This window comes from Oncorhynchus masou, unplaced genomic scaffold (genome assembly GCF_036934945.1).
Source record: "Oncorhynchus masou masou isolate Uvic2021 unplaced genomic scaffold, UVic_Omas_1.1 unplaced_scaffold_1594, whole genome shotgun sequence".
Taxonomy (NCBI): Eukaryota; Metazoa; Chordata; class Actinopteri; order Salmoniformes; family Salmonidae; genus Oncorhynchus; species Oncorhynchus masou.
In genome coordinates, this window is record NW_027006021.1 from 60,001 (window position 1) to 69,825 (window position 9,825).

The window sequence follows — 9,825 nt, forward strand, 5'->3', positions numbered from 1 at the left end:
CGAATAACATCCCCAAGAGGTAAAATATATAGTGAAAACAATAGTTGTCCTAAAACGGAACCTTGAGGAACACCGAAATTTACAGTTGATTTGTCAGAGGACAAACCATTCACAGAGACAAACTGATATCTTTCCGACAGATAAGATCTAAACCAGGCCAGAACTTGTCCGTGTAGACCAATTTGGGTTTCCAATCTCTCCAAAAGAATGGTGATCGATGGTATCAAAAGCAGCACTAAGGTCTAGGAGCACGAGGACAGATGCCATTAAAATGTCATTTACCACCTTCACAAGTGTCGTCTCAGTGCTATGATGGGGTCTAAAACCAGACTGAAGCATTACGTATACATTGTTTGTCTTCAGGAAGGCAGTGAGTTGCTGCGCAACATTCTTTTCTAAAATTTTTGAGAGGAATGGAAGATTCGATATAGGCCGATAGTTTTAAAAATATTTTCTGGGTCAAGGTTTTGCTTTTTCAAGAGAGGCTTTATTACTGCCACTTTTAGTGAGTTTGGTACACATCCGGTGGATAGAGAGCCGTTTCTTATGTTCAACATAGGAGGGCCAAGCACAGGAAGCAGCTCTTTCAGTAGTTTAGTTGGAATAGGGTCCAGTATGCAGCTTGAAGGTTTAGAGGCCATGATTATTTTCATCATTGTGTCAAGAGATATAGTACTAAAACACTTGAGCGTCTCTCTTGATCCTAGGTCCTGGCAGAGTTGTGCAGACTCAGGACAACTGAGCTTTGAAGGAATACGCAGATTTAAAGAGGAGTCCGTAATTTGCTTTCTAATAATCATAATCTTTTCCTCAAAGATGTTCATGAATTTATCACTGCTCAAGTGAAAGTCATCCTCTCTTGGGGAATGCTGCTTTTTAGTAAGCTTTGCGACAGTATCAAAAAGGAATTTCGGATTGTTCTTATTTTCCTCAATTAAGTTAGAAAAATAAGATGATCGAGCAGCAGTAAGGGCTCTTCGGTACTGCACGGTACTGTCTTTCCAAGCTAGTCGGAAGACTTCCAGTTTGGTGTGGCGCCATTTCCGTTCCAATTTTCTGGAAGCTTGCTTCAGAGCTCTGGTATTTTCTGTGTACCAGGGAGCTAGTTTCTTATGAGAAATGTTTTTAGTTTTTAGGGGTGCAACTGCATCTAGGGTATTGCGCAAGGTTAAATTGAGTTCCTCAGTTAGGTGGTTAACTGATTTTTGTCCTCTGGCGTCCTTGGGTAGACAGAGGGAATCTGGAAGGACATCAAGGAATCTTTGTGTTGTCTGTGAATTTATAGCATGACTTTTGATGTTCCTTGGTTGGGGTCTGAGCAGATTATTTGTTGCAATTGCAAACGTAATAAAATGGTGGTCCGATAGTCCAGGATTATGAGGAAAAACATTAAGATCCACAACATTTATTCCATGGGACAAAACTAGGTCCAGAGTATGACTGTGACAGTGAGTGGGTCCAGAGACATGTTGGACAAAACCCACTGAGTCGATGATGGCTCCGAAAGCCTTTTGGAGTGGGTCTGTGGACTTTTCCATGTGAATATTAAAGTCACCAAAGATTAGAATATTATCTCTCACTTTCTTTCCCTCTCAATCTTCCTTTTCTCTCCCCCTTTCTTCTCTCCCCCTATTTTTCTCCCTTTTCCCCCTCCCCCCTTTTTGTCTTTCCCTATTTTTCTCTTACACCCTTTTTTTTCTCTTTTCCCTATTTCATCTCTTACTCTCTTTTTGTCTCCCATTTTCATTTGTCTCACTATTTTTTCATCCCATTCTCTCTCACATTCTGTCCCTCTCCATCTGCCTTTTCTCTCCCCCTTTCTTCTCCCCCTATTTTTCTTTTTCCCCTTTTCTCTCTTTTCATTTTTCTCTGCAAGAAGTGTTTGTGGCTCTCTTCTGCTGTTCATTTTCTCTGCATGCTCTTTCTCTCTGCCCTTTTCTTTCTCTCCTCCCTCTCCCCCTTTTCACTCTCATTTTTGCTCTTTCTTACACCCTCTCTTTTTCTCCCATATCTATCTACCTTTCTCTTTTTTCCCCCTTTCCTCTCCCTCTTTTTCACTCCTTTTATTGCTTCTTCCTTTCTCTCTCTCTTTTTCCTCTTCTCTCTCTCTCCCCTTTTTTCTCTCCCTTTTCACTCTTTTATTACGCCCTCTCTTTTTCACTCGCCCTTTTTTTGTCTCTTCCTTTCTTTCACTTTTCTCCCCCCTCTCTCATTTTTCTCTGCAATAACTGTTTGTGGCTTTCTCTCTCTCGTTTTCTCTTTCCCCTCTCTCTCCCCCCTTTTTGGTCTTTCACCCCCATTTTCACTCTAATTTTTCTCTGCAACAAGTGTTTGTGGCTCTCATTCTCACTCCTTTTTCTCTGCAACTAGTGTTTGTGGCTCTCATTCTCACTCCTTTTTCTCTGCAACTAGTGTTTGTGGCTCTCTTCTGCAGTTCCTTTTCACTGCATTCTCTCTTTCTCGCCCTTTTTTCTCTCTCTCCTCTGGTCTCTTCCTTTCTCTCTTCCCCTTTTTTTCTCTCTCGCCCTTATCTCCATTTTTATTTCTCCATTTGTCTCCTTTTCTCTCCATTTTTTTCTCACCCTCTACCTTTCTCTCTCTCTCCCCCTGTTTGTCTCCGTCTTTTTTCTCTCACCCCTTTTCTCTCTCACAAGTTTGTCTCTCTCTTTCTCCCCTTTCTCTCCCTCTTTTTCTCTCATTTTTCTCTGCAACAAGTTTTTCACTTTCGCTCTTTCTCTCCCTCTTTCTCTCCCTCTTTCTCTCTCCCTCTTTCCCCCTATTTTTCTCTCTCACTTTTTTTTCCCACCTATGCTCTCTCTCTCCCTTTCTCGCTCTCCCCATGTTCTCTCTTTTTCTCTTTCTCCCTTTCTTCTCTCCCCCTTTTTTCAAACTCTTTTTCTTTCCCTATTTTTCTCTCTCACTTTCTCTCTCCCTCTTTTTGTCTCACATTTCCCTTTTTCTCTCTCTCCCCTCTTCTCTCCCTTTCTCCCTCCCTCTTTAATCTCTTCTTTTCCCTATTTTCTCTCCCCCTCTTTCTCCCTCTTTTTCTCTGCAACAAGTGTTTGTGGCTCTCCCTCTTCTGCTGTTATTTTCCCCCTTTCTCTCCTATTTCTCTTTTTTCCATCTCTGCCCATTTCTTTCTCTCCCTTTATTTTTCTCTTACTGTCTCTTACTGTTTATTTTTCTCTTACTGTCTTTCTGTTCTCTTTCTCTCCTCTGTCTGCAACCAGTGTTTGTGGCACTTTTGCTGTTCTTTTCCCTCTTTCTCTCCCTCTATTTTTCTCTTTTTTCTCTCTGCCCTTTTCTTTCTCCCCATTTTCTCTCCCCCTCTTTTCTCTCTCCCTTTATTCATAATAAACATTGAGAAGATACAACTATTACACATGGAAATATAGATACACTTCTCCTTAATGCAACCGCTGTGTCAGATTTTAAAAAAACTTTACGGAAAAAGCACACCATGCAATAATCTGAGTACAGCGCTCAGATACCAAACCAACCCAAACAGATATCCGCCATGTTGTGTAGTCAACAGAAGTCTCCCTTGCATTATAAATATTCACTTACCTTTGATCTTCATCAGAATGCACTCCCAGGAATCCCAGTTCCACAATAAATGTTTGATAAAGTTCTTAATTTATGTCCAAATACCTCCTTTTTGTTCACGCGTTTAGCCCAGTATTCCAAATTCATGACGCGCGATCACTAGGTGTAGACAAAGTCAAAAAATTCCGTTACAGTCCGTAGAAACATGTCAAGCGAAGTATAGAATCAATCTTTAGGATGTTTTTAACATAAATCTTCAATAATGTTCCAACCTGACAATTCCTTTGTCTGTAGAATTGCAAGCTAACTATCATGTGAATGCGCGTGGTCAGCTCATGCCTCTCCGGCAGACCTCTGACTCATTTCCCTCTCATTCGCCCCCACTTGACAGTAGAAGCCTCAAACAAAGTTCTAAAGACTGTTGACATCTAGTGGAAGCCGTAGGAAGTGCAATATGACCCCATAGACACCGTGTATTCGATAGAAAAATAATTGAAAAACTACAAACCTCAGATTTCCCACTTCCTAGTTGGATTTTTTCTCAGGTTTTTGCCTGCCATATGAGTTCTCTTATACTCACAGACATCATTCAAACAGTTTTAGAGTGTCAGAGTGTTTTCTATCCAAATCTATTAATTACATGCATATTCTAGCTTTTATGGCTGAGTAGCAGGCAGTTTAATTTGGGCACGCTTTTCATCCAAAATTCCCAATGCTGCCCCCTACCAAAGAGAAGTTGACACTCTCTTTCTCTCTCTCCCTCTTTGGTCTCTCTTTCTCTCTCTCCCCCCTTTTCTCTGCAACCAGTGTTTGCCAATGGATGCAATAGCGCTATGTAGCCACCAGATGGAGGTATTGGAACAAAATTAACATCCATCTGGTGGCCACATAGCACGATTGCATCCATTGGCTGGATATTGTGCCATAATGGCAGTGACTTCATGTTAATTTTGTTCCAATACATCCATCTAGTGGTCACATAGCGCTACTGCATCCATTAGTTTTATCACTGACACTGTCAGCCTATCCAATGACATGGGGGTGAAGAGAGAGAGAAAGAAAAAGACAAAAAGAGGGAAAGAGAGGAAGGGAGAGGGAGGGATAGAAGACAAAAATGAAAATAGTTGGAAAAATAGGGAGAGGGGAAAATAGGTGAGGGAGTGGGAAAATAGAGGGGAATGGAAATATGGGAGGGGAAATAGGTGTAGGGAAATATTTTCCACAGCCCTAATTTGTCCCTCCCCCTATGTTCCCGTCCCCATATTCTTCCCACTATTTTCCTCCTATTTCCCCTCACTACTCGGCCATGGACCTCCAGCAACCCCCTGAAGCCATTTAGAGCCGTACTGGAATTTGCACCTGGTAACCCGTTCAATCACCAGGTGCACGGCTGGACTGAGTCTGTGGAACAAGAGCTGAACATAGTGCGATGAGAGAGAAGTTGGACTCGTTTTTCTGATGATTAAAAAAACTAGTCCAACTGTGCACCGTGCAATTAAAAAAAAATGTTTTTATGCCTTTAGGGGGATGCTGGAGGTCCATGGCCTATTTCCCACTACCCTATTTTCCTCTACCCCTATATTTTCCCCTCCACTCTCCTCCCATATTTCCCTTCCCCAGTTTTAATCCCCATATTTCCCCCTTTATTGTTTCCCTTATTTTCCCCTCCCCAATTTTTTCCCTCTTGCTCTCACCCCATTTTTGTCTCCTATCCCTACCTCCACTTTTCTCTCTCCCCTTTTCACTCTCTCCCCTTTTCTCTCTCCCCCCTTGTGTCTCTCCCTCTTTTTCTCTTTCCCCCATGTCAGTGATAAAGCCAATGGATGCAATAGCGCTATGTGGCCACCAGATGGAGGTATTGGAACAAAATGAACATGAAGTCACTGCCATTATGGCACCATTTCCAATGGGATGTAAAACATTATCTTATGGGTAATACTAGGAGGAAGATGATGTCCCCCCTTATATATAGGGGTCAAAATAAGGAACGCTTCACGAATTTGCGTGTCATCCTTGCGCAGGGGCCATGCTAATCTTCTCTGTATCGTTCCAATTTTAGTATATGTGCTGCCGAAGCGAGCACAATACAGACATAGGAGAGGCCCTCATATATAGAGCACAACCCCCCTGACGTTTCGGATCCTGGTTGGGGTCAAACAGACCTTCAGAGGCTCAAAAACCACCCATAGAAGGTTCCCACAGGATATTGTATAGACATGAAACTGGTAGGGATAATAATGGCTACCTTGTGTGTTGTAATGTTCTAACCTCTGCCTCAGAGTTGCAACGTATGCTGGGTGATATGCGAGTACACTGTCCCGTCTAGGACGTTGATAGGGTAGAACATGATGACGTAACAAAAGCCCTCGCACAAAACCCCACCCACTCACTGAAACCCGACACGCTCTGGGGCTGCATTCACTAAAGGTCCTCATGCATAGACGTAGCAGGAAATGTTGTGAAGCCAACCTCAAAAATACCCTAACATGGGGACTTTAAAATCGTGTACCTTACATGAATATGTGCTATTTGGTAAGATGGCAGGGTAGCCTAGTGATTAGAGCATTGGACTAGTAACCAGAAGGTTGCAAGTTCAAACCCCTGAGCTGACAAGGTACAAATCAGTCGTTCTGCCCCGAACAGGCAGTTAACCCACTGTTCCCAGGCCGTCATTGAAAATAAGAATTTGTTCTTAACTGACTTGCCTGGTTACTTAAAGCTTTAAAAAAGACAGAAAGTGATCAGTGATCAAATGTAAAAACTGTGACATTTTTGTGACATTTTGACTTTAGTTATAGATGTAGAGACATTTAATTGATTATTATAAGGAACGATTCTAGACTAAAATGTAGTGTAATAAGCTTTTGGACTCCTCCCCCTGCTGGTTTTAGTTGCTCTTCCCCTGGACTTTGTTCCCCACCCTTCCCCCGCTCTCTGCAACCTGGCCCAGCCAAAGATACCTATAACCAACTCCCCGTTTAGTAGTGAGAGAAGCAGAATAGAGCGACACAGAAGAGTAGTAGAGACAGAGAGAGGAGAGAGAACTAGAATGAGAGAAACAGAGGGAAATGGTAAGGAGAGCGACAGAGAACTAGAGATTCATATGTGGCCTGGCTGTGGTTGGAAGGGCGGGGTGACTGTTTCAACTTTCATGTTGACACATTGCCAGTGTGGTTCAATAAGAGTTTTTAAAACTGGTGGTGGGGGGAGAATGAGAAAAGGGGAGAGAAAATGGGGAGACAAAAAGAGAAAGAGAGAGTGAGAGACAAAGGAAGGGAAAGAAAATTAGAAAAGGGGAGGGAGAGAGAAAAAGGGGGAGAATGATGAGAGAAAAGGGAGAGGAGAAAGAGAAAAAGAGGGAGAGAGAAGGGGGATGTCATTGGATTGGCTGACTGTTTTTTATTTTATTTTTTATTTCACCTTTATTTAACCAGGTCGGCTGGTTGAGAACAAGTTCTCATTTACAACTGCGACCTGGCCAAGATAAAGCATAGCAATTTGACACAGACAACAACACAGTTACACATGGAATAAACTATAAACAAGTCAATAACACAGTAGAAAAAAAGAGTCTATATACATTGTGTGCAAAAGGCATGAGGAGGTAGGCGAATAATTACAATTTTGCAGATTAACACTGGAGTGATAAATGATCAGATGGTCATGTGTAGGTAGAGATACTGGTGTGCAAAAGAGCAGAAAAGTAAATAAATAAAAACAGTATGGGGATGAGGTAGGTAAATTGGGTGGGCTATTACCGATGGACTATGTACAGCTGCAGCGATCGGTTAGCTGCTCAGATAGCAGATGTTTAAAGTTGGTGAGGGAGATAAAAGTCTAACTTCAGTGATTTTTGCAATTCGTTCCAGTCACAGGCAGCAGAGAACTGAAAGGAAAGGCGGCCAAATGAGGTGTTGGCTTTAGGGATGATCAGTGAGATACACCTGCTGGAGCGCGTGCTACAGGTGGGTGTTGCCATCGTGACCAGTGAACTGAGATAAGGCGGAGCTTTACCTAGCATGGACTTGTAGATGACCTGGAGCCAGTGGGTCTGGCGACGAATATGTAGCGAGGGCCAGCCGACGAGAGCATACAAGTCGCAGTGGTGGGTGGTATAAGGTGCTTTAGTAACAAAACGGATGGCACTGTGATAAACTGCATCCAGTTTGCAGAGTAGAGTATTGGAAGCTATTTTGTAGATGACATCGCCGAAGTCGAGGATCGGTAGGATAGTCAGTTTTACGTTTTACTAGGGTAAGTTTGGCGGCGTGAGTGAAGGAGGCTTTGTTGCGGAATAGAAAGCTGACTCTAGATTTTATTTTAGATTGGAGATGTTTGATATGAGTCTGGAAGGAGAGTTTACAGTCGAGCCAGACACCTAGGTACTTATAGATGTCCACATATTCTAGGTCGGAACCATCCAGGGTGGTGATGCTAGTCGGGCGTGCGGGTGCAGGCAGGGAACGGTTGAAAAGCATGCATTTGGTTTTACTAGCGTTTAAGAGCAGTTGGAGGCCACGGAAGGAGTGTTGTATGGCATTGAAGCTCGTTTGGAGGTTAGATAACACAGTGTCCAAGGAAGGGCCAGAAGTATACAGAATGGTGTTGTCTGCTTAGAGGTGGATCAGGGAATCGCCCGCAGCAAGAGCAACATCATTGATATATACAGAGAAAAGAGTCGGCCTGAGAATTGAACCCTGTGGCACCCCCATAGAGACTGCCAGAGGACCGGACAACATGCCCTCCGATTTGACACAAATCTGGTTAGCTTCTGGAGGTTCTTGAATGTGTTCTAAAATTAAAAATAATAGCGATACCGTATCACATTGGGTGAGGCAGGTTACCGGAAGGTATAATCTAATAAATAATCAAAAGGAGATCGAAAATAAAATTGAAATATATATATATACGAAAAATACAAAAGTACACGAGACGCGAACAAAACACGTCTTCACTGCTACGCCATCTTGGGAAATTATCACTGTTAGTGATAACACCAATGTATGCAATAGCGCTATGTGGCCACCAGATGGAGGTATTGGATCAAAATTAACATGAAGTCACTGTCATTATGGCACAATTTCCAATGGGATTTAAAACATTTTCTTATGGTTAATACTAGGAGGAAGATGGATGTCGCCCCTTATATATAGGGGTAAAAGGGGTCAAAATAAGGAACGCTTCACGAATTTGCGTGTCATCCTTGCGCAGGGGCCATGCTAATCTTCTCTGTATCGTTCCAATTTTAGTATATGTGCTGCCGAAGCGAGCACAATACAGACATCGGAGAGGCCCTCATATATAGAGCACAACCCCCCTGACGTTTCGGATCCTGGTTGGGGTCAAACAGACCTTCAGAGGCTCAAAAACCACCCATAGAAGGTTCCCACAGGATATTGTATAGACATGAAACTGGTAGGGATAATAATGGCTACCTTGTGTGTTGTAATGTTCTAACCTCTGCCTCAGAGTTGCAACGTATGCTGGGTGATATGCGAGTACACTGTCCCGTCTAGGACGTTGATAGGGTAGAACATGATGACGTAACAAAAGCCCTCGCACAAAACCCCACCCACTCACTGAAACCCGACACGCTCTGGGGCTGCATTCACTAAAGGTCCTCATGCATAGACGTAGCAGGAAATGTTGTGAAGCCAACCTCAAAAATACCCTAACATGGGGACTTTAAAATCGTGTACCTTACGTGAATATGTGCTATTTGGTAAGATGGCAGGGTAGCCTAGTGGTTAGAGTGTTGGACTAGTAACCAGAAGGTTGCAAGTTCAAACCCCTGAGCTGACAAGGTACAAATCAGTCGTTCTGCCCCGAACAGGCAGTTAACCCACTGTTCCCAGGCCGTCATTGAAAATAAGAATTTGTTCTTAACTGACTTGCCTGGTTACTTAAAGCTTTAAAAAAGACAGAAAGTGATCAGTGATCAAATGTAAAAACTGCTGTTTTGTGACATTTTGACTTTAGTTATAGATGTAGAGACATTTAATTGATTATTATAAGGAATGATTCTAGACTAAAATGTAGTGTAATAAGCTTTTGGACTCCTCCCCCTGCTGGTTTTAGTTGCTCTTCCCCTGGACTTTGTTCCCCACCCTTCCCCCGCTCTCTGCAACCTGGCCCAGCCAAAGATACTTATAACCAACTCCCCGTTTAGTAGTGAGAGAAGCAGAATAGAGCGACACAGAAGAGTAGTAGAGACAGAGAGAGGAGAGAGAACTAGAATGAGAGAAACAGAGGGAAATGGTAAGGAGAGCGACAGAGAAC

The 9,825-nt window shown here is 42.9% G+C and overlaps 2 non-coding genes across 2 annotated transcripts; both read right to left on the bottom strand.

Moving 5' to 3' along the window:
• Positions 1-5,522: 5,522 nt before the first annotated feature.
• LOC135531471 (U6 spliceosomal RNA) lies at positions 5,523-5,629 on the bottom strand. Its single transcript, XR_010454007.1, has one exon. It is a non-coding gene; the product is annotated as a U6 spliceosomal RNA (small nuclear RNA).
• A 3,083-nt stretch (positions 5,630-8,712) lies between these two features.
• Positions 8,713-8,819, bottom strand: LOC135531472 (U6 spliceosomal RNA). Its single transcript, XR_010454008.1, has one exon. It is a non-coding gene; the product is annotated as a U6 spliceosomal RNA (small nuclear RNA).
• Positions 8,820-9,825: the final 1,006 nt, after the last annotated feature.